At 34.4% G+C, this 25,153-nt stretch overlaps 1 protein-coding gene across 2 annotated transcripts in view; it reads left to right on the plus strand.

Moving 5' to 3' along the window:
• Positions 1-25,153, plus strand: part of SGCZ (sarcoglycan zeta) — a 242,182-nt gene that overhangs the window by 67,635 nt on the left and 149,394 nt on the right. Inside the window, exon 2 of one of the 2 annotated variants that reach the window (XM_072406195.1) lies at positions 14,415-14,520. The exons of the other annotated variant lie outside the window; for it this stretch is intronic. The gene's annotated coding sequence lies outside the window, so the exon portion shown is untranslated. The remainder of the gene's footprint in view (positions 1-14,414; positions 14,521-25,153) is intronic. 2 annotated transcript variants of the gene reach the window in all.

Raw genomic sequence — 25,153 nt, forward strand, 5'->3', positions numbered from 1 at the left:
ACAATAAAACAACCTGGAAATTATAACTTTAGTATATATATATATATATATATATATATATATATATATATATATATATATATACACTTTATCCCTGACATGGACAACCTTGTTGTCTCCAAACCTATTGTGGAGACTTTCCTTTCTGCGTGATCAAAAGAATATATAAGGTCAATCGTCAATCTCTCCAGCAGGGATGCATAACTTAAGTAGAGAAAGATTACTACGCGGAGGTCACTGGGATAGGGAGTGAGGAAATAAATCTTCCACTTTAAACAAAAAACACCTGAGCAAAGAGCAATACCAGGGTAGAAATGAACATTCATCAAGGGAGAGACATGGACATTACATGCTGTCACTTCAGGCTATGCACTTGACTTGTGAACATATAAGTAATCCCTTACCCCTCCTCCTTTCCTTGAATCCAATAAAACTTTTTTAAGGAAGCATTGTGAGCATTCTTATACCTTCCTACTTAACATGAGAAAATTCTGATGTCTGTTTTGATATAAATTGGGTCAAGATTAAAACTGACCAAGCTTTTTGTCATGAATTAGCCTCTCTAGGTATATTTTAAAAACTTGATGGCAAAGCTTAGAACAAATGCCATCTATGCTGATGTACTATGAAGTGCCTCAATTACAATTGCTAGAGGATAGGAAGATTTAATGTTAAGTCAGCCTTGAGTCAATTGATCAACTGCTCAGCTCTATCTGTCTTCTTAATAAGATACTGGCCTTATTAAAGAGAAAAAGACCGGCTATAACACAGCTATTTTACTTTCTCTGCATAACTGCTAACAACCTTTTCCTCTTTAGAGCTTTTGAATGCAGATTATTTGAGGATGATGTTCACAGTAAATAACACACTTAGATACCAAATATTTATGACTGAGTAAATATTTGGCAGCATTTAAGAAATAATGGTAACTGATATGCAGCTTGATTTACCAATTAACACATATGCATATACAAAGGTGAAGTTTTATCTATTGCTGCTCTAGTGTTTCAGTTTAATTTATTATAGGAGATTATGCTAGCAAACTAATATCTGTTTTAAGGTTGTATTCACTCACACATATGAAGTATGGCAACTGAGTATATCAAATACTGAAATTCTGTTAACCACATAAACTGTAGCTCAAATATAGTTTAAATATTTTTATTATCCACATATCAAAAATACCTTCACTTTAACAACTGAATTATACAATCTGCCTACATCACTAATGTACCATAAATCACACCATACCGATCCAAACTGAATTTGTCTGGATCCTTAATATCAGAAAACTAGGTCTAAATAAATAATATGAGAATATAGAGGAGCGTGTTTAAACTATGCCTGGGAACAAAGAAATGTAGAGGAGTCCTAGCATTATAACTGAGACCTAAACTGTAATATTGTTTTTAAACTGCCTTGGCTACAAGACAAAGGATGGTGGGGTGATGGACAGAACTGAAGCACTAGTCAGCCTGCCTCTGTAGTGCTAAGGAAAGCTTTGAAACCTTCTTCAGATTCCTAAAGACCTAAAGGGCCTAAAGACTCAATGCTAAAACAAAATGGTCCACTGAGGTGTGGATGCTTCCTTTTCCTTTTTGCACAAGGAGTCAACATCAACTCAGATATTTTCTTGAATGATGGGTATTCACCAGACCATAGGTATGCCACAAGGGACCCTGCCTTCGATTTTGTGTTCAAGAAATACTTTACTCCCAACCAAACAGGACATTCCTTGAAGCCTCCCAAAGGTTGGATATGACAAGGATGTGATAAGGTCTGGTCGGCTTCCATTACAAACCTAAGGTTGTTGAGCCCTTGTCTACTGCAGTTTGCCATCTTTAGACAATAGTGGGAACTCCAAAATCTTTGCCTTAAAAAAGATGACTTCAAGGACTAGATCACAAGAATATTCATTCAAACTCATTGGAATTTCTGCTCTTGTGATCTCAAGCACACTATTATTAGCCCTGATTTAGGCAATCCTAAAAGCAAACAGCTTTGGGATTACATTTTAAACTCAGTCATTTGGCAAAACATTGAAGAATGGACAGCCCAATTACATTTTTAATACAATTATGGTTAACACCACAATCATTTACATTGCCATTTGGTGCACATGGGTCACTTTGTTGGCTGCTTTACACCTCAAATACCTTTATTGTAATGATAAAGATTGCCTTAATGCTTTTGTTCCCTGATTTTTTCAAATTACTTTACATTATGTCAAATGTGTATCCACATAGAATCCAATATATCTTATATTGTAAACATATACATTTGTAGGTTGTTGATATATTGGGTAGCAGATATATATGTATATATTTATACTGCATGTAGTGTGTTACATTATTTTATACAGCAATTAATATCACACTATAATAAAATTAATCTCATAAAAAATTTAAGCCATAAAAGGCAGATTGAATATTGTGTTGGTATGACAACTGCTATTAGATACATATTTCCAGAGAACAATGTGCAAAAATGTATCAATGTAGATAAAGAGATAAGGGACATTTTTCAAGGACAGTCAGATAAACAAAAATCTTCTACATCCTGTGCTATTTATAAAGGCACCGTGCCCATTTCCTGAACATTTCTTACGCATATAAAACAGTTAGTTCTAAATGCTCCTGCTGTACATTAAAGCAAGAACTACAAGCAGATATAAATAGATAACCTATATTTAATATTCAGTAACATCCAATAAATTCTCAAAAACTACCTAGGTCTTTCTTTTAGTACCCTTCTATAATTTAGGTCCCAGAATGGAATAGAAGGGCCAGCAACAGGTCACCTCGGAAGAAACTTACCTTTATACAAGAGGAAAAGCAGACTTCATGTACACTGAGTCCCTGGTGGTAACCTTAGCAGGAACGCAAGCCTGAAAAATTAACATCTGCTTACACAGCAAACCTATGCAGCAATACATTTAAACATTTTATATCTACTAAATTATGCTTGCTGTCATCTTTGTTGCTAAAATTTTTTAAAACAATTTGCAGTAAAATCCATAAATATAAACCTAATCTATCATCTTTCTTGTCTGATATGACTTGTTTTCCCCAAATATGACATTACTTTTGTCTTTAGATGTTTTCAATACCACAGTTTGCTCGGTTTATGTCGTAATTTATATGCTCAAGGATTTCCTTGCACAGTTTTGTATATTCAATCTTTCTTTATGTACCATGGGATTGCTTAACTTATAATTGTTTTTTCAGTAACTGATAGCTTCTTGCTTTTCTTAGTGATTTATCTAGTTTTCTTTGGGCTTTTAGTTTTAAAGTCTAAGGATCACATAATTGTTCGCAAAAGAAAGATTGTGCATTTTAAATAAACTGATTTTTAGCTATATTTAAAATCTCACTGAAGCCTATTTTGAAGTATTGTGTTTTTCAAATTTATGACCTTGCTTTATTTAAATTTACTTTGCAATCAATAATTGCTTATTGAGAACATCAATATATTAACCCAGCTGTTGGAACAATTGTCAGGTTTTTTATTTCTTATTCACAATTCATCCTGTGCCTAGTCATCTGACACCTTGGAAGTAAGCAATGCAAGGCTTAGGTGATATCGAAAAAAATATATTATATATAATATATTAAGCAACAAATATAACCAAAACACTATTCTACTTATGTTTCAAGGACATGTGGGTTTACTTTTCCAAGGAATCAAACAAGAAAGGGGGTCTTGAAACAACAGTAGTATGTGGATTTTTTTGTAACAGTTCTATAACAACTGTCGTAAACATTCATACTCCTTAACTACGTAAAGTTGTATGTAAATCAACGTTTCTCAACATTTATCACATGGAGGAACCCTTAAAAACTTTCAGATCTTCAAGGAACCCCTGCTATAATTACTGTAAGAATGCCTCTTACATTGCTGGCCATTGGGAAGAATGTCACCCTTACAGATAGCCAAGAAAGTTCAATGGTGTCACCTAAACTGACCCGAGAAGCATAAAATGCTTGTTGCTCAAGCAATCTCTAGCAACCTCTGGAGGCTGATCAAAATATACGAATAGTCAAAATGGTTTAAGTTTTTTATTAAGTAGGGTAGGATTAGTACCTCTGTCAGGATTTTTTGCTGTATGTGCCCCTGCTAGGTATTCTTTCTGTTGGTCCTAATAACATTCATCAGCTAGTTAGAAATGAAAGGAAAATCTAAATTCTATCTACCCAATCACATACAAGGTTTGATTTTGCTTACTGATTTTGCTTAGTGAACAGCCTATATACCTATAGTTAATGAACACTACATAGTTACATAGTTACATAGTAAGTCAGGTTGAAAATAGACATAAGCCCCCCAACTTCAACTACTAGGGAAATTAACATATCCAAGATATAAAACCTTATGGACATAGTTGACTAAGAGGAAGGCAGAAAAAAACCCTGGTACAATTTGCTCCAACAGGGGAGAAAAATTTCCTCCTAATTACATGAGGCAATTGGATGTTCCCTGGATCAATAGTCTCTGTTATCTTTATTTTGTTTCTCTAAAGTTTCCAGAGATCACCATGTAGTCAAAATTACCTAGTATTATTTTAATAAAAGCTGAATAATGAAAATGATTTTTAAATATATGTACGTTACATTTTTTATTAAATTAGTGTTTGGGTTTAACTTCCAGCCTTTTTTTAATTTAATTTTGAATTTTTAATTGGAAAGGTTCAACAGAAACATAGTTACAGAAACAAATATAATGATAATTCAGGTTCTAGGCAATATAACAATTGTAAATACAAGAGAAGGAAAGAAAAGTGGAAACAGTACCCACTCTCCTTTAATCCATTAACAGAATAATCAGCAATTGGTTTCTGCAGCAGTCAAAACAAAACAGTATGAACACATATCTATGTGGCCATATATTACAACCGGGGAACAATTTTGAATTTTGACATTTTTTGTTGGCCTCAATTTTTAAGCTTATTTACACTAAAATAGGTATTCTGATTCTGAAAGTGCAGTTAGTTTTCTTCTATCACGTCAGGTTTTTTCTTTACCGCTTATATTAATGCGATTACTGTAGCGTAGATTTGTACAGGCTATCCATTATACGCAAGACAGTGTGGTCAGAGATTGTGTGCTGCTCTACGTAGTGATCAAGCAAAATTTATTTTTCTACTTACACACATATTTCCTTTCTTTCAGATCATGTCTGGCTCTGCTGTTTCTTGTCGCCTAAACAACCTTGATTCATTTTGTTATATCTGTGGCAGTTTCACTATTCCCAGTCAAAGGGCGAACATCAGCACATTTGTAGACTAGGTCTATTTGGCATATTTCAAAGTTAAACTTGGTGATCAAGATAAGTCTTGGGCCCCTCATAAGGTGTGCAAACAGTGTGTCGAGGGTTTACGGATGTGGACAAAGGGAACACGTGATAAGATGCCATTTGGTATACCTGTGGTTTGACGAGAGCCAGGAGATCATTTCAGTGACTGCTAGATTTGTATAATGAAAACTTCAGGATATAACAAGAAAAACAAATGTAACATAGAGTAACCTAGTCTACCATCGGCTATACGCCCAGTGGTTCATTCAGATGAAATCCCAGTGGCAGTTCGTTACACTACCCTCTCTTGAAGAACATTAATATGGTGATAAATTAGGTGACAATAATGATGAAGATTTCGAAATTGAAGAGAACTCGGTTCTTAGAAATTTAATCAGCGTGAGTTGAGTGATTTGGCATGTGATGTGGGACTATCGAAGAAGGCTTCAGAACTCCTAGCATCAAGACTGCGTGAGAAAAACTTACTTGAAAAAGGAACAAAGGTATAGTACTTTTGAACCAGGGAAATTGCATTTCTGCAGTACTTTAGAAGTGACAGTGCCTTTGTGTATGGCTATAACATACCTGGCTTAATGGAGGACTTGGGAATTCAAATCTATAACTCAAATGAATGGTAACTATTCATGGATAGCTTAAAGTGTGTCTTCCTTCACAATGGCAATATATTTGCGGTCCCAAGTGGCCATTCAGTTTCTCTTTGTGATGAATATGCAGACATAAAGAGTCATTAAGTTGTTCCAATATCACCAACACATGAGGGTCATCTGTGTTGACCTTTAAAATGGTATGCTTCCTTCTTGGTCAGCAACGCAGATACACCAAGTATCCCTGTTATCTGTGCATGTGGGACAACAGAGCTTGTGAGAGGCATGAGGTGGAAAGGAATTGGCCTCCAGGAAAACAAATGTGCAGTCAGTGATCAGCAAGGTGAACAATTCCACCAAGATTTGAAGGTCATGAAAGGGCGGTATCAGGGTAGATGGGATGTACATATGATGGCTGACTATTATTTTTGGAGCATCTGGCGGGATTGTCCTAACACTGAATACTCCAGAAAAAGCTTTAGGCGTAAGTTTTTACCTTAACCGCTTACCCGAATAATTTTCAAATGTTTTACTGTAAAAGAAATGTCATAAAATACCAATAAATCCTTTGTATGAACAAAAGAAATTCAAATAAACAGTACATTCAAGTTAATATTTTGTTATTTTTTCATTGTATGTAAAATTTGTATGTATTTTGACAAAAATAGAGGGTACCCTGTATCGTAAAAACTGGATGTGATGGCAAGAAACTAGGATCATTTCTGGATTCACCACCCAATCATTAGTAAAAAACAAGTGTAAGATCTAACTCAACAAAAAATGAGTTGCCCAGAACTCAACCCATAACATATTGTGTTTTAATCTTAATAAATATTACAAAACTATTCTAGGTTGGGAGGGGGAGATACAAGGTTATGGGAATTATGATGGAAGGGGGTAAAATTCCTTGATTGGATAAACATATGCTTTAAATACCAACCAGTAAAAATAAGTGATATAAAGCTGTATGATAGCATCTCAAAATATTGGCAATTCAAGTGTTCGCTTAAAGAGTGGCAAGATAAACTGTTGAATCATGGAACATGGTCCAGAAGAACCATCTTTGGTTGGTTACTTCCTCAGTGCCTCTTATGGAGGCAGTCAGGTCTTCCATTACATATATCTCATTAATACGTGTCACTGTGCAATGCTAGGGGTCCTGGTTTGTCACCACAATGCTTGCGCACATGCTGGTATACAAGCTATCGCCACATAATCTAATTTTATTAGAAAAAATCTACGGTGGATTTTCCTCCTGATATTAGTGTGATGCAGGAGGAAGAACTCTGCTTCAAAGAGGATCTAATAATCAGTAACCTTGGGGAGGAGCCTGTGTAGCCTCTCCCAAAATGGACGAATCCTTGGACACTCCCAGAAAACATGCAGAAAGGTGTCTGTGTCCTCACCACATCTCCAGCAGACATCTGATGTCTCTGGGAACGTTAGGCAGGATGGTACTCTTTACCACCTGGTCAAGATTTTGTATCCAGTTTCCTGCTATGCAGAACTGATAGAGGAGGATTGCACCATGAAAGCAGCTGATCTCTCTGATCTGGTGTAAAGGTAATATTCAAGTCTTGGGCCCATTTTGTTACATATGGGGGTGTGTGTATAGGGATTCAAATTCCGTATATGCAGTCTGATACAAGGCTAGATCAAGAAGGGAGTGTGAAAAATGGTGAACCAGGGTATTTTCCAAAACCCTAGGTCAGAGTATACAGGATCCACATGAATTTCTAGTGCTGGCCAGTGTGGGTTTTGCATAAAGAAACTGATATCTGGTCCTCCCTGGTCAGCCAGAGCAACTTCCAGCTTTTTAAAAGCATGAAAATATGAGTGTTACAAACCTGCTTTCTGTGATGTATCATGCCTAAAATGTAACGGTCATAAATTTTGCAATTGTGATTTGCATTATTATCCGGAGAAAATAATATTTGTATGGGATGACATATTTAGCAGATGTCCAATTTTGCATGGAAATGTAAAAGGCAGGAAAAAGTTGAATTGTGCATCTGTTTTTGTATATTCATTATGAGGTTTGTGTCAGGATGTATTAAACTCATCTGGCAAATATGTTGCAAATAATGATACCAACAAAACTGCAGACAAGCACTTCATGTTGCCAAAATGATTGTATCTGTTGTAATGTCAGTTCCAAATTATACTGTATTCCCCGCTTTATTATTCATATTGTCCAAGTTAAAAATTGTATAATTTGCTGAAGAATCAATGCCTAAAAATCTTTGTGCTCATTACCAGATACAGTAATGACTGTATGTCATGGTATGTTAGGAAGGTTTTGGCTGCACTGAGTTTAATTGGTGATCATCTTTAAAACAGTTATCATCTTTTATCTGCTTACAATTGATAACACTGTACAACAACATTTTTGCTACTGGGAATAACACATGTGATTTACATGATATTGAGTGTGCTGATTCCAAATCTGAACTCAGAATTTGCCTATCACATAGAGATTTTAGGTTATAGGTGTGCTATAGCAAATGGTCGGTAATTGGGTAATGTTTTACATTATAACAGTTGCAGCTACCACTATGCCTGCTGCCGCTCCAGCTGAATCATGTCCCCTGGTGGCATGCATGTTCCGACAGCGGCTGGGCATGTCTGGGCAAGTCAGTGAGCTGATGTTTTGCTACATTTGTGGCAAATATACCCCATGTGTTTAAGGCAAGAACCTAACCAAGAGGGTGAGATTTGCTTACAAGTATTACTTTGGATGTGAAATTGGAGATCAGGATAAAAGCTGGACACCTCATATCTGCTGCCAGGTGTGTTACGCTGGCCTAACACAATGGTTGAATAGGAAAAGGAATAAAATGCCTTTTGCTGTGCCCCATGGTTTGGCGTTAGCCAAAAGACCATCCCTCGGACTGCTACTTCTGTATGAATAAAAATGTCAGTGAACAAAACAACACAAAGCACATATGGATATCATGAGAAGTGTAAAAGAAACAAAACACAAAAAAAAACCTATTCTGTGCAGGAGTATCATAGTGCACATCCACAGACATGACATTGCAGTCACAAGTGCATTCATATATTCACATACATTGCGGCTTGTAATTAAGTTTCTTTTAATAGATACTTGTAAATGTTCTACCTTTTAGCTTTAATAGCACAAGGTATAGGTATCTTTAGCCTGTTGCTTTCTTTGATGTGGGTGCCTTTTTTTTTTGAATGTAAAAAAATAGTATTACATATTTTTTTCCTTTAAATTAAGGAAAAATGAAAGAAAGATGAGAGCTTAATGTCTTAATTAACTTACTTTTCCGACAACTAGTAACTCCATAAGCAAAACACTAGTAAACAGTTAACTTTATTCACTGATTTGTTTAGTCTTATTTCTCCTAAAATGAGAATATCTCACTATTCACCTAGATGTATTGAAAGTCAAGTGTCTGTTTCCTTTTATGTTTCCTTTGTTGAACATACATAAATAATAGCATCTTACTAATTATTCCTCAAACAATTTCAAATTTTTCTCTTTGTAACGTGCAGGTCATTGGCCAAGATATGACTTTCATCTCATGAGAGCTTACTCTTGTGTCCTTTTCACAACAGCAACTCAGTCCAGACACAGTCATTTTATTATTTTTTTTAATGCCTTTTTGAACAGTGGATATCTTAAAACATATTTGGTTTTCTGGCTCCCAGACTTTATCTATTTCCAGACACCAGATCCAGGGGTGTTACTCCTCCTTCTTCTGGTTTGTGATTCACAAGCTGTATTTCATCACAGGCTGTACTTTGTGTACTACAAACAGAAAGATGGAAGAGGGCACAACACCAGATCTAGTGTCTGTAAACGACAATGGGGTTGATTTATTCAATCAATTTGGACTGTTCACTTAGCAGAGTGAGTTTTTTTTCCTGAAAGGGCTAATTTACTTAGTTTGGTTAATGTGAATAAAATATTTGCTATGCAAAGAACATTCAAATTATGTACAAATAAATGTAAAAAACTGGTTTTGCTTGCGCATGATTAGTTGGAAAAAGTCAGCAGAACCTCTCCTAATTCTCTAAGCTAAACAAATTTTCCTTTGCACAAATGTAATTCACTTTGACAGCCTAAACTCCTTTAGTTCTGCTGTGGCTGGAAGTGTGGCTGCCATTCAATGGGTACCGCACACAGCTTTTTCAATGTTGTTCAAACCAGACTTTTTTGAAATAGCAAAGGTTTAAAAATGAATGTGCCTGGAGTTGGACATTATCACTATGTTACAATTGCAGTTACTAAAATTAATTTAGCATATGAAAATGTCACAATATTTAAAATGCGGAAAATAAAGAAATACATGGACATTTGTCACAAACACAGGGGTTAACTTTGGTCTGAACTTTTTTTTCTTTTTAGGAATGCCTACACATACAAAATCTGTTTTTTTTTTGATGGCTCACCTCTAGATTGTGTGTCCTCTTTTATCTTCTTTAGAGAAAGAATGGTAACAGATGTGAAATGTCTCTCATTATTCTTTGGTTGTATTAATGGCTATCAACTAGTTAGATCTGCACGAGGTGTCAGTGATTACACAGTTTAATGCAACAAATAGGAACAGGTGCAGCAGTAAACAGTCCCTGATTAACAATTTCATTTAAATGTTTTAACACATTTCTGTAGGGCAAATTATTCCCAGTGGAAAGGAGGTGTGCTTTTTTATTGTATAATTCACTAAACCTAGAATTTAATTATTCCAGCAATAACAAAATGCCTTTAACATGTCAAAAAATCACAATATATTGGCTCTTACCATGAAAATAACTACAATAAAATCTCTATTGTTATTGAAAATGTTCCTTGCGGACTCAATGTAAATGATCACATTTGGTGTCCTGGGAATAATTCATGTTCAGCATCTTAATATCGGTGTAGTTCCAAAGCAGCTCTTCTTAAATATTCATCACATTAGGAGTGCTCTTGCTATTTTATATTGTTAGTTAAATGCTTGAAACTAACCTATTATTTTTTATATGAATTATTCAGTTCGTCTTTCGCCACAGTTTTAGTGGCCTAGTGTGGTGTTCTTCAGTTTGCCTGTGACAATTTAAAAAAAAGAATATTTTTTATCATGCTTTTTTAATGGATTTATTTATAAAATGTCTTTCTATGTAATAGAACTGTCTTTGTAAGCTTTACAAGCATTGCATGCTTCTAGTGAATTGAAGCCATTATTTAGATGTTCAAGTTTAGCCCCAAGGCAGTGCTTTTGCAGTTACATGTGTGGGATGGTATATGAATTTGCAGTGGAATCCTAATGCTTATAACGTAACTTTTTTTTGAAATAGTTAAACAAATTCTTGCCAAGATAGCTAAACAGAATTTGCAATACAATAACATCCAGTTATGGTATTTTTACAATCAGGTATAGCATTTGGCAAATAACTTTTGACAAAATAAATATACAGCTGACACGCTTATATCAGATTGCTATGATATAGAGTGCTATATAATTTTTTGTTCTGTGTTATACATCTTTTTTGTACAATGGGTAGGCTGGCACTTATAGTTATAACATAGAAACTTGCAAAATATGGAACACTATTCATGAATTTTGTAATTGATATATGAGTTTTGTAATGCTTTGTCTCCATCTCTCCTAAAGAACCCTTCTCGGTGAAACGCACGGAGATTCAAGACTATTCTTTTTTTATTATATTCTTATGAACCTTTTGCTATATTTTGTATTGATCTACAGTATGAGTGTGGCAGGTGAACTCCGTCCAGCACATTTTTTTCTTTATAAATTTATAAAAAAATTAAATATATATCAACTGACAAAAATTGCCCTTGTTATCTAAGTAACACGGATCTTCTTTATTCATATTGATTCAGCTACGGAGTACTCTGATGGTGCCCCAAGAGTCCTGGTTGATGTATAGACAGTTAAAATCACCTATAATAAGAAACAGGTAAACTGTTGTATAGTTGGTCTTCCATGTAAAGTGGCCTACAATAACCCTAATAGGAATATTATATTTATTAAGTCACAGTTTCTCAGATATTCAGAATAAATTTAAACAATATTTTGCAACCAAAATGCACTGTCTTTGGTCTCTTGTTTAAGGCTTTCCAATACACACTGTAGCTCTCTTAACACTGTAGCCCCCCTAAGCCAGATTTTTCTTATAACATTGATATAATAATGGGAAAGTTTGCTTAAAATTGTTTAAATATTTACTATACCATTTTATATTTGTTTATTTGGTATCTTGAATTTTTAATCACATCTGTACTGTACTTGCCATCTCTACCCCCTCCATGGTCTTTATGCCTATGGAACACACTCCACCTTCCCCAAGGATTTGCATAAAATGTGAATACAGCCTTCATATCATTTTTTTTCACATCACAGCTGCGTCTGCTTTACTACCGTAAGATACAATCTAACCTATCATAAAGGCTTTGGCAATCCCCACAATCTACACTTATTTCTCAGTCAAATTCATACTGACAACTTCTCTAACAAATGCACACTTCCTAGTCTTCGGTACTAGAATATACATTTTAAAAAATGTCATTTTTTTCCATTTATGCTTTTGGTACACTGATTTGTAAGTAAAACGTTTATATGATCATTAGGAAAGATATCTGATATAGTCCAAATAAATAGGGCCATCAATTCTATATGTTATAATCGTCACATTTACCTGTCTGTATTCAAGAACTGTTCTCGGCTACATGAGTATGATGTGATTACATATTTCTAGGTAGATAGCTAAAGTAGATCACACGACATTACATGAGTAAATTAGAGCTTTATCTTTGGGTGTTCCTGCATTCTAATTATGCTGTTATATTTCTTTTGTTTGATGCTATTTTATTACAATACAATTTCAAACTTTCTGCCTGTACCTTAAGGCTATGCCTTTGCCTTTAAGAATGTTTCAATAATTTTATTATTACTTTAAAAAAGGTGTGTGTGCTGCTTTGTGACTGTAAAATCACTGTTTTCTTTTTTTTATAAAAAATGCTCTATGGGATCACCTTTACCCCTGCATTGGCTTCCCACCAATCCAAGGCAGGTGGGGAGATTAGCCTGTGGCTTGGAATTTTCCATAAACATGCAAAATGGAAGTGGGCAGATGGGAAAGCTCAACTGCCCCACTACCAGGGCACTGGATGGATAGTGAAAAATTTGTTTTATGTACAAGACAACAGTCTTGTGTAAACAGTCAAGGTCGCAGTTGTGTGAATATCTCCATTCCTTACATATATTGATAGTTGTGTTATCTATAGTTGTGTTGAAGCAGTTTTTTGATTTTGAACGTTTTTTGATTTGCATTTGGTTTGTTCTACTAGAAACACAATACCATTCTTCATATTTCCATGTAATCTTTTTCTTTATTGTTATTAAAGAGTTTCCTAACTCTGGAAAAAGGCAAGTGTCTACAATTCTCCTATTATAAATTTGTAGGTAGCGGGAATTACCTGTTTTCAAATGTGTCTTTTTTCCAACAGCCCTGCCTACATCCCGAACTGCTTCTCATGTTATTTGATTTCACATGCTGTACTCAGAGTGTGCCATAGTATATATTTTGCATGCATTGTACCTAATGCTTTAAAATGTTCATAGATCCAGGGCTATTCAAGCAACAACGTATTGAAAAATATTCCTTGAATTAGTTTTTATTAATACATCCACTATGACTTTTTTAATGAAGCTTCTTGACACACAAGAATGTGTTAGCAGTTAGGCTTTGAGTGGGTTGGAGAAAAAAAATAACTTACTATTTAAAGAGGAAAGAACAAAAAAGGGAGACGTGTGAAAGAGAATGTGAATTAATGAGATAACCGGCTTACATGTGACACAGCAGAATTAAATGAGACAAGCTAGAATGTATGTGCTACATATATTAAAAACTGGTAGATATGAAAAAATATACATATATATCCAAACATAAATCATGGGATATGTTTTACAAAATATATAACTTTTTTTTAAATTAAAGCTATTATTCACTATTTATTATATAAATAACATAAATAAATACTCAAATATGATAGAGCTTACAAAATTAGTTCATTTTTAGGCTTCATGCACAATTAATTTTTTTTAGTTTTTCTTAAATACTCTAAAATTTTTCAATTAAAAATGAAAAAAACAAACAAAACTCCGCACTGTATGTGCATTATTTTAAAATATAGACATAATAAAAACACTAACTTTCCTCAAGCTTCCGTAACTCCAACATACAACATAAATTTTACAAAAAGCCAAATGTCTGTATTAAGGCACATTGAATATGAATGCTAGAGTATTAAGCAGATGATGTCTGCATTATTTATAACCAGTATGGTGAATTGCATTGGAAGAGGTTTTTTTGCCATCTGGGGATGTAATGGACTCTAAATATGTTGGCTATTATCCTCTGTGTGTCTCAGTTAATTCTGCATCATTTAAAGCCTTGGTCTATCTCATTTTTTCCATTTCTCTACTATTCTTCCACAACTTAGTTTCTTTTCTTCTTCTTTAAATAATAATTTATTTTCTTTTCCAGGACACTGGAAAGAATCATCTGCACACCATGACAAGGAACCAGTAAAGATGAAAATTGGGACTGTTATAATATTTCCTTGCCTACCAGTCTCATTAGATAAGTATATGTAAATATATTTCATCTTCTTTAATGTTCTGTTTATACGTCTGAAAATGTTTCTTTCATGAGCAATCAGTAGCTTTCTTTCAGATATATTTTGTTTTAGAATTAACACTGAATCCTAAATGCGCAAAACACCTGCAAAGCAGAATGCCATGGTTTTATTGCACAATACAGGGAATGTGTCAGTATGTAATATTCTGGATTCAAAGAAATAATATGGGTATTCAATTAAAATAATTGTACTTGTGTAATAATATTTTAAAAGGATTTTTCATTTTAGCTAGCTAGGTTAGGTAATAATTCACCTTATGTTCTTAAATATCTCAAGGATCTTTTTAGTTATGAACCCCTCTCTCTTTGTTTAATCCATTGCAATGTTGATTCTTGGACCAAGGCATGATGCCACATTGTATCTAATACTAGTATCTAATAATTTACCCAAGCTGACAATATACTTTTTAAAGTGAATATATTCTACACTGTAAATGTAATAAAGCTCTCTAAGGCTGGAAAGGAAACACTTTCATCAGTGAACCTGGAATGGAAGTCATATGCTATTTGTTAGCAAATATTTTAAATCCAGGACAAGATCCATTCCAGGTTTGCTTGATCACCCAGGTTCACTGATGAAAGTATATCCTTTCTATGTACATGTATTTCTGTTACAATAGGTTTTCCTAAAAAGTTTTTCACCACATAGTCTTTAGGAGCTGTAGAGATTAAATGTTTTGGAAACACACATATAGTATACCATTCTTGTATAATACTCATTGCTTAGTTTTCTTCAGTAAAAAGCCATGACGAGCCAATTAATAATCTTGGTTATAGCATGCAGCCTTTATTCAATTGGTGGTGCTATAGTGTTGTCTGTTTTGGCTTTTATAATGCTTAGTCCACCAGCTTGTCAAATAAATACAGATGAAACATATACTTTGATGGAAAATGTAGGGTGAAGTGCCTGTACCTGTGTGTGTTTTGATTTTAGATAAAAAAATTAGTCAGGTTGTTTGAGTTTGGCATATAATTTCATCTCACATTCATTAAAATAAAAACCAAAAGAGTCCAACCTTATTTAATGTGCCTGTGAATTCTATCTTAACCTCGTTATTTTATTTTTTAGTTGTCATTTACTATACAACTTGCTTACCTGAAGCTGTAACCATCTTATTATACCATCTTTTAATCAGAAATATATGGTTGTGTGAGCTTACGTACAATGCAACATATCCATTAAGATTGAATATGGTTGTATAAAAGAATGGAATAGCTGGGAATATTTTATTTTGATCTAAATAGATTGTAAAGGTGGAGAGATACTTTGCTTTACAAATAATGGTTGGCATATTTTGCTTGTAATATGTTTTGCATCTTCCAGCTTAGTGGTACTATGTGCAGGATAAAAAAAATACCTACACGGTGCCATTACATCATTACATCAATATATCACCATTACACAGTAGTGTTTGTTTGACTTAATAGTTTATTACTTTTTACTTTTGTTGAATGCAAATGAATAAATAAAAGCACAGCTGCCTATAGTTCACACTGGAGGGTGAAATGATCTTGTATCATTAGAAGTTGGTTGTCACTATATTAATATATGCCCCAGAGAATACAAAAACTTCAACGTGATTATATTAAATACTTACTTCCACTGGGAAAACATTGCATAGTTACATGTAAGTTCAAGCAATGTTATTTATACAACTGTGAAATTTTGGGTTTAACATATTGTACATTCAAACTGTAATGTCCATGGCAAAGTTTCCTTAGAAGCCTGGTTGGGACACATCTGATTGATTTGAAGTGAGACACTTGAGCATCAAGTCTTTTTGCTTTATTTAATTGTAACCCAACAATTATGGTCACACTTGCAGTACTTTGCTTTTTTTGAGAAGTAAACATTTTTTTCGAGAAGTAAACATTTTATGGAATAATATATGTGCATATTATGCCACTGTTGCTGCTTATTACCCAAGGAGAAATGAAAATCAGAGGAACCACATACTATTTATGTAAGGTTAAGAAAATATTTCATCATTTAATAGTTTTTGTTAAAAATATGTGTATGTAAAGAAACATAAATGAATATAGCTTAAAAATATATTTTGATTTAAATTCCTACTTCCCTGCAATATTATTTCATTTTTATTCTAATCATTACTTAAAGTAAAGTACAGAACGAATGTGTTCTATCAGGCAAGACCTGTTGTTCTCTATCCTTCAAGGTCTTGTCTATTTAGTACATTATTTGTGTGAAAAGCACAATGTGCTGAAAACAAGCTGAATTGAATCAATCAGCTTGATTCTGGTTTGGTTGGCTCAGCACTTATATTGGCCAGACAAATCTAATAAACTGTAATGAATCCATTTTGAAAGTCAGTCTTTGGAAGTTAAGTTTGTGGACCATGTGTCTCAATGTGAGTAAGAATGATCTTTACTTTTGGTGAGCCTATAGTTTGGTCTATTGCACAGGAACCATTTCTTGTAAAAATATATGTTTTGATATAAATATATATATATATATATATATATATATATATATATATATATATATATATATATATATAATAGTTTAAATACAAATACTGCAAATTTATTAGCACTATGTTAGAAAGATTTTAGTAGCTATATTAAAAACCTACTGGGATTATTGGGGTTTATGGAGTATTCTGGCTTTCTGGGTTGGCTGAACTCTGCAGTAGTTGACTGACTTTGCAGTCTAAAATTATAGAAAATGTCCTTGCAGGATTTTGGCTTGAAAACTGGTTTACACTCACATTGTCTGCAAAAGGCTAAATGTGAAATATTTATGTGCGATATTTCACATTATACCTGCCTACAAAAAACAAAGATTACATTTTACTCCTGAACAAAATACATATTACACAAGAGTAATGAAATATAAAAAACTATGCATTATCAAATACTCATTGAGCTGATTTCACTATTGCAAGAGGGCAGTAACATGCTGCAAAATAAGCTTGTGGTCACAGAAGTGATTTATACCCCACCCATCAATGCTGTGATCTGTGAAGAGAACACTGGGGGGAGGGGGGAATATCAGATTAGAGATGCTGGAGATTTCAACCATTCTCCAATAATAAACCCTAAAGTAATAAAGTAAAGCTGTAAAGGGTTTTAATGCATTTCCTAAAACAAGTTTTGAGATTTTAATTTTATATTATGCAGATATCAAAAAAAACTATGGCTACTGTCATTTTTGTCTATGCATTTTTTTGCTTTCTAAAAGAATATAATTTTGGGGTCTTTATTAAATGTTTAAATCAATTATATGATATGTTGCAGGTGTGCAAAATTTGGTTTGGTAGTCACAGGCTTAAAAGCCTATGTGCTTAGCTTAAAACATGCTAATTATTACAGGGTTCTGAAACCTTTGTATAATGATTTGTGGATTGCATCTGCTATGCAGCTGGTAAATTATGCACTTTATGTGCAATGCTTTGAGATTAGTTGTGTGCAATTTTGTGATTAAGCTTGGCCATTATTGCACCTATCAACATGGGCATATTTTTATTGATGCTGCAGGGTAATACTGCTCCTTCATTGCATTGTTATATTATTGTTTCATTTCATGGGTTGTCATTCAATCAGCCCAAATACAGGATGTTAGGCTGATACATTTGTGGTAATGATTGGTTACACATCTATTAACCATATTAACTGTCAAATATTGAAAGATCCTTAGCATTGTTCATGTGCTTTTTGACAAGTTTAAACGGCTTAGACTGATATCAATGGATCTGATTTATTAAAGCTCCCCAAGGTTGAAGAAGATTAACTATTATGGAAGAACCTGGATGATCCAGCAAACCATCAGATTTCATTGTAGAGATATGATGGTTTTGCACCAGATTACTTTTGACTTTATGGTCTATTCCGGTATATATTCATATTCAGACCATGATTCCTATTTCCTTAAAATCTGCTTTGTATATTGCATTGACATATAACCCCAAGGCCCAATGTGCAGCTGGTATTGCTAATGTTTAAAACTGTAATCAAAAGAATGCCAATAAAATTATTACTATCCTGTATTTATATAGCACCAACATATCATGCAGTGCTTCAAAAAGTCCATAGTCATGTCATAGTCATATCCCTCAATCATAGTAAGATGTCAATTAATGTGAATAAGATTTTGATGTGTTTTTTGAATACATTTATTTAAAATGGCAAAAAAATAAAATTAAATCACATGGGCTCAGGGTGTTTATCATTTTTGGCTCCTTTTTTATGTGTTAAAAGTACTTTTAAGTTAAATATGATGGGTTACATGCTCCTAAATGATTGTTTCTGCAACCAAATCAATCATTTAAAACCGTGGTCCCCAACCTTTTGAACATTACCGACAACTAAATTTATGGACTCTGGACCGCGCATGAGCAGGGAGCCATGTGTCACTCAAAGAGGAAGAAACTTCCCCCAGAGTGATATCATAATGCCAAAACCCGCCCACTCTCCTATTGCAGGCTCAGCCCTGAGACACAACCACCCTGAGCCTGCGATGCATATGGGAGACATGGTCCGTGGTTCTGGCCGGTGTGCCTCCCAAGCGGGGTCGTTCTCCTGACCCCGCTGGGGGGTGCACCGGCCAGAGCCATGGACCACCAAAATGTTTGGGGTTGGGGGCCGCTGATTTAAATGTGTAACAAACCCATGTGTTTGACAACAAGTTTGTTACGTGCTTTACATGAGTACACAGCACCATCTACTGGTATAAATTGAGATTTGTTTTTGGAGGGAAAAATAAATCTTGGTTTATACTCAAATAAAATATATACGGACAGTACTAATTAGCCTTTTATTTTGGAACACAATTTCTTTTAATGGCAGTAGGACTAAAAGAGCACAAATTGTAAAAAATACAATCCCCTACATGTTTTTTTTCACCCACTGCTACTTTAACCTTTTAGGATAATAATAACAATGTATCCCAAACTTTGATTAATTGTTTCTTTTCTAAAAAGGAATATCTCATATATGTCATTTTAATGAAAGTTATATAGTTTAAAATTCTCTCTAGTAGTTTATTGTATTTATCAATTACTTGGGAGATATTAACTGCTTCTAAAACCTTAACTTACCTGATTCATAAAGGATATGGAACCCATTACTATCATTGAAATTGCAATTCTCTTAAAGGCAAACATGTATTATACAATACACACACTCTTCATGTGTTGTTTCCTAAAACCTATTCTGTTACCTTATTTTGTTAGTAGCTATCATCTTGTACAAATAAATAACACATTGTGATAGGGGGCATTGAAGTAAAGGATGAAATACTATAATTAATGGCAGTGAATATGCTGCTGACACATTTATATAATCACTTTCTTTGTCTCCTCCAAATAGACATACACTACTATAATTATCTAAGTGACCAGATACAGAAAAAGAACAATTAGCCAAGACATGTGGCATGATCAACAGGTGCCCTGTAAATTGTGAAAAACATGTCTGAATAATAAAAAACAGTGCTGCAGCCATCATCAAGGATTGTAATAATTTAGGATTGTATTCACTGATGGTTTCTAAACTAATTTTTTTACATGTCACATTCTATATCATATGGAAATCACACATATATTCAAATTTATGTTTACAATGTATTACTTATTTATAGAATGAGTATAAATAATTCTCCCTAGTATTTTAATAGATGATATGCAGGTAATAAAGTCTGAGACATGTTCTACATAATCCATAAGTGTAATGCTTTTATCTTTTATAAAATTGTTTATAAAAATAAACTTTATTTATAAAGCGCCAACATATGATGCATGCTTGTACATTAGATTTGGAGAGAGAATGGGGGGGGGTGATAAATTATGCTTTATCCAGATTGAGTTTGAGAAACCTGTCAGCCATCCATGATGAGATGGCCAACAGACAGCAAGAAACTTTATCTGGGACTGAGGAAAACAAGTCAGAGGTGGACAAATAGATTTGAGAAAGGATAACTGGTCCAAGGACTGACCCTTGGGGAACACCAACAGGGTGGAGAGTATTGAAGGAAGAATTACCATTGAAAGAAACTTTAGAAATGTGTCAGGTAGAAAACAAACGGGTAGGAAAGTCAGACAGGTAGGAAGTAAACCAAGAGAAAGCAGTGTCACTGACACCAATGGAGTTCAGAATTTGAATTAGAATAGGGTGATCAACAGTGTCAAAAGCAGAGGAAAGATCTGGGGAAGGAGGAAAAGAAAAGTTGCCATGTGACTTACAGTAAGCTCTAATGAGGTCATTGGTCACTTTTGTAAGAGGCGTTTCATTGGAATAGACGGCTTGAATGCCCAACTGGAAAAAATCAAGTTGGGTGTTATATATCTTTTTAAAAGCCAAAGGTGCAATGGCATTTTAGATCTTAGTTTTTTGTTGACTCAATAAATATGAGTGGAAAAACTTGTAGAATAAAAGGGATGGGCCTTAGCATATCCTTTCCAAAATGTTATTCTTCGACAAGAAAGCTAACCTGATACAGATAACCATAAAAAAGATAAATTACAAGAGTATACAGACATGTAAATATCATCACTGAATGTGAGAACTCTCTACATGTCAGGTGCCACATGGAATCCAAATAAGTAACTGAAAAACAAAACACCCAAGCTGAAAGGAATGGAAACTATTCTACACACAAGGCAGCATACAAATGTACATGATATTGCTGTATGCTGAAAGTGTAGCAAAAAAAATATATACTGACATTTAGCGCACCTTATGTCAAGTGTCAAAAAATAGTTTGGGAGATGTAATTTTTGAGTTTCTCTTGAAACTGTTAGATGACTAGCTAACATCTCATAGTGCATCTCATATCAGTGGTCAAGATTGATCTCTCTGCCTTTTTTTGTAAACGTTTGCCCCTTCGATGTAGAGCAGATCACTCACTATATTGACTTTAAATTTAGTTTCATCTCCCATGCAGTATATACACTAGTTAATGTGTAAAGCTAGCTATCCGTTTTCTTTTCAATACCTGATGGATGGCTGCTGTACTCAATTATATCTTAACCTCTACTTGCACTAATGTAAGAGAAAACTGCCGTAACTACTAATGTAAGTGGGAATTTCTCACTGACCACCAATATAGAGAAATCATTCTTCACTAACCACCAACATAAAAGGGGCACTTCTCGATTAGCCAGGAATGTTAATGAAGTTACATCTTTCACTGCTTGTACTTATTTTATTTAATTATTTTGTTTTATAGAAGAGAAAATTGTTAAAAAGTTATCCTCTCTAGATGTTACATACTCTAGATATGCCATAGTTTATAGTTAAGTTCTTTACACTGACTGCTGTAAGACTTACGCAAGCACATGCTTTCCCCAGTGATTTACTGTGGTAAAGAGCTGCATACTCATTATTCCGCTATTGTGATGCATTTTAAATGGTTAAAATGTTTGTATTGCTTCTTGGATCGCTTCCTATCAGACATCTACTATTTAAATACAATTTATCTTCATAGAGCCTTTCTGCACAGAGTTATTTTGTTTTAGTCTGCTGTTTTCTTTTACTTTAGATAATCTTTTACTACCTTTCATCTGCAAGTGGTGATTGTTCTGTTAAGATACAAAGACAATAAACACCATTATATTCTAGATACACATCAGTAACTCTGTAGAGGAATAGGATTTCCTGTTTGATAGTTATTGATTGGAGTTATTATGCTTGTCTAGAAGTAAGCTGAAAGTTATTTAAAAAAGGGGAAGGCACAATAAATACCCTAATGCATGTTTCGATCTTACAAAAAATATAAATTTATTGTCTGGCTTTTTAAAATACGCAGTCCAATATGCCTTCAATAGGAGAATGTTTGGTTAAAGTCTTATTAAATATTAATCAAGAACATGGTGTATGTATGATCATATTATTCATACACAATAAATGTAATAGCATATTTTAAATATTTGCTTGTTTCCTGCGTAATTTTTATTGTGAAGAATGGCTTTGCAGCAAAATAGGCATTTTATTGTTCAAGCTACATTATTGTTCTTTCTATGGTGACTTTTCTGCCTTGCAGTGTACCCCTTGGCTTGCTCCATGTGCCAGAGAGACACAGGCAGCACAGAAGTTCAAAGCCACTACCCTGCTCTTCCTACTAAACCTTTAATTAAAGGCTTACCCCTAGTAAGCACCAGAAAGAAATCTCCCTGACTGGAAGCACAGGGGACACAGCACAAATATTCTTTAAATGAAAAAATATATATATTTAAGTGGACCTATCAGCACATTTTCTTTATGTTTTTATTTTATTTTGTTTTCAATTGTAAGGGAAGATTCCCCCCCTTCCGTGTTTGACGGTGCTTTGCTAAAGACTGAATGGGAAGCCCGGGCTTTCAGGAATGCCCAGAGGGGGCTTTCCTCTAATGTAAAATAACAAGTGCCAATCTCACACATGCAATATTAAAAACGACCTTTTCTTTATAAATACGTGCTATGTACCAGCAAAATCATTGCAGATATTTGGCAAACTTTTATTAGAAATAGATTTTGGAAAAAAAATAATATTAGAAATAAATTTAATGTTCAAGGAAAAAAAAACAGAAAATTACGCCTCCACCAAAATAAAAAAACCTATATATAACAATGACCCCAAAAAAGTTAACATTTCATATTCTCTCTACTAAATGACAGATTCAACAAGCCGGGTGATATACCACAGGGATTCCCTGCTATTTGCACGGAGTCTGTTGAAATATCCAAGGATTTCCTGTGTTATTACCCTAGTCTCAGGGATTTGTCATTTAGCGACAAGAGTTCAGCATGTAAACATTGTTGCTTGTCAGGTCATCATGATGCACAATGGATTTACATCTCTACGTGATGTGATTGACATCGGAGAGTTCATTTTTGAAAATTAGTTGGAGGAGGTCAGTGTTTTTTTGTTAATAGAGGACATGTGTTATGTTGTCGTGTTCAATTTCTTAAACTCTTTCTGGAAATGGATAAGTGTTATTATTCTACCCCTACACACTCATTTCCTTGGGTGTGGGGGTTAATATTTGAAATTTCAAAATCCACTATAGGTTCCCAACATTCCCCCACATTTTCTCTCATGGACCGGATGTGGGGAAGTGACTCTCAAGCGTCTCTCAACATTAATGCCCCCCTCCATGTTAAGGGATGGGTCTTGGTACAGGAAGGGAGAGACATTGGCTGTGATTTATTAAAGTTCTCCAAGGCTGGAAAAAATACACTTTCATCAGTGAAACGGTGTGATTCAGCCAAACTGGAATGGATCTGGTCCAGAATTGAAATTATTTGCTAACAAATAGCTAATTACTTTTGGGAAATTCATTCCAGGTTCTCTGTATACCCCGGCTTCACTGATGAAAGTGCATTCTCTCCAGCCTTGGAGAGCTTTAATAAATCAGGGCCAATGTAAATGCCTTCAATAGGCCTGATTTAATAAATCTCCCCAAGTCTGGAGAGAATACACTTTGATCATTGAAGCTGGGTGGTCCAGCAAACCTGGAATGGACCTGTTCCAGGATTCAAAATATTTGGTACCAAATAGGAAATGACTTTGAAGAAATCCATTCCAGGTTTGCTGGATCACCCAGCTTTACTAATGAAAGTGTATTCTCTCCAGCCTTGGAGAGGTTTAATAAATCAGGCCCATTGTCTTACCATTGCAGCAAAAACATAGTGGGACAGCAAAATGTGAGCAATCGCTATGTATAGTTTCATGGTTTCAGGGTATTTAAACAATATTTGCAATGCTTTGGTTTGTTTTCATGAAAATGGTCTTAGTGTATTGCAAGAATGTTACATGGAGTCCAAAAAGGTTCCTTACGTATTCTAGATCTCTGAAAATATTCATTAACTATTGCCTTATTTGTTACAATAGTTTTTTTTCAATATTTTAAACAACTAAAAGGTTTGTGAATATGAAACCTTTTAATTTTTAGGGACCCACAACCCTATTGCATTCACTACTGTAATTTTCTGCTGAAATCAGTAATAGGACAGATGTTGAGAAACAAGATAACAAAAAAGACCAATTACCTAGTAGGGGAGAACTTGGATGGGACTGAACATTAAATGGAACTGCAATAGATCTATGGTGCTTTCTCTTGGAATCACAGTTAATTCACCTTCCCTGCATGTGTGAATTGCCAGAAAAGCATTCTACATCTACATGGCAAAAAAAAGTGAAAAGACCTAATATGATCAAGAATCACACACATTTATGCCATATTTGGCAAAACTGTATTTGTTCCTGGATTTCTCTACCTAGCTGTCATTTTAAAGGTGAGCTTTCAGCACTTTTATGTGTTTGTCTGTGGCTGCAGCAGCCTTGTGTAATGAAAGTCAATGCCAGAGGACCCTGTGCTTCAAACATGAGGGTGATGGAAAGTGAATTTAAAAAGAAGATATTCATTTGGTATAACACAGAGACTGCTACATGTAACAAGCTATTAAACTACCTGACAGATGTGAGCATCATAAGAAGTACTGACCTCTCTGAATGGTCACATGCTGGAAATTTTAAATCAGTGGCAGAGAAAGATTGAGACTTGAAAAATGTTTGTCACAAGAATGACAGATGAGGCTGTAATAATGCCCACTGACCCCTTCAACAACTGTCCATTCTGTGCATACGG

Source organism: Pyxicephalus adspersus, chromosome 3 (assembly GCF_032062135.1).
Source record: "Pyxicephalus adspersus chromosome 3, UCB_Pads_2.0, whole genome shotgun sequence".
Lineage (NCBI taxonomy): Eukaryota > Metazoa > Chordata > Amphibia > Anura > Pyxicephalidae > Pyxicephalus > Pyxicephalus adspersus.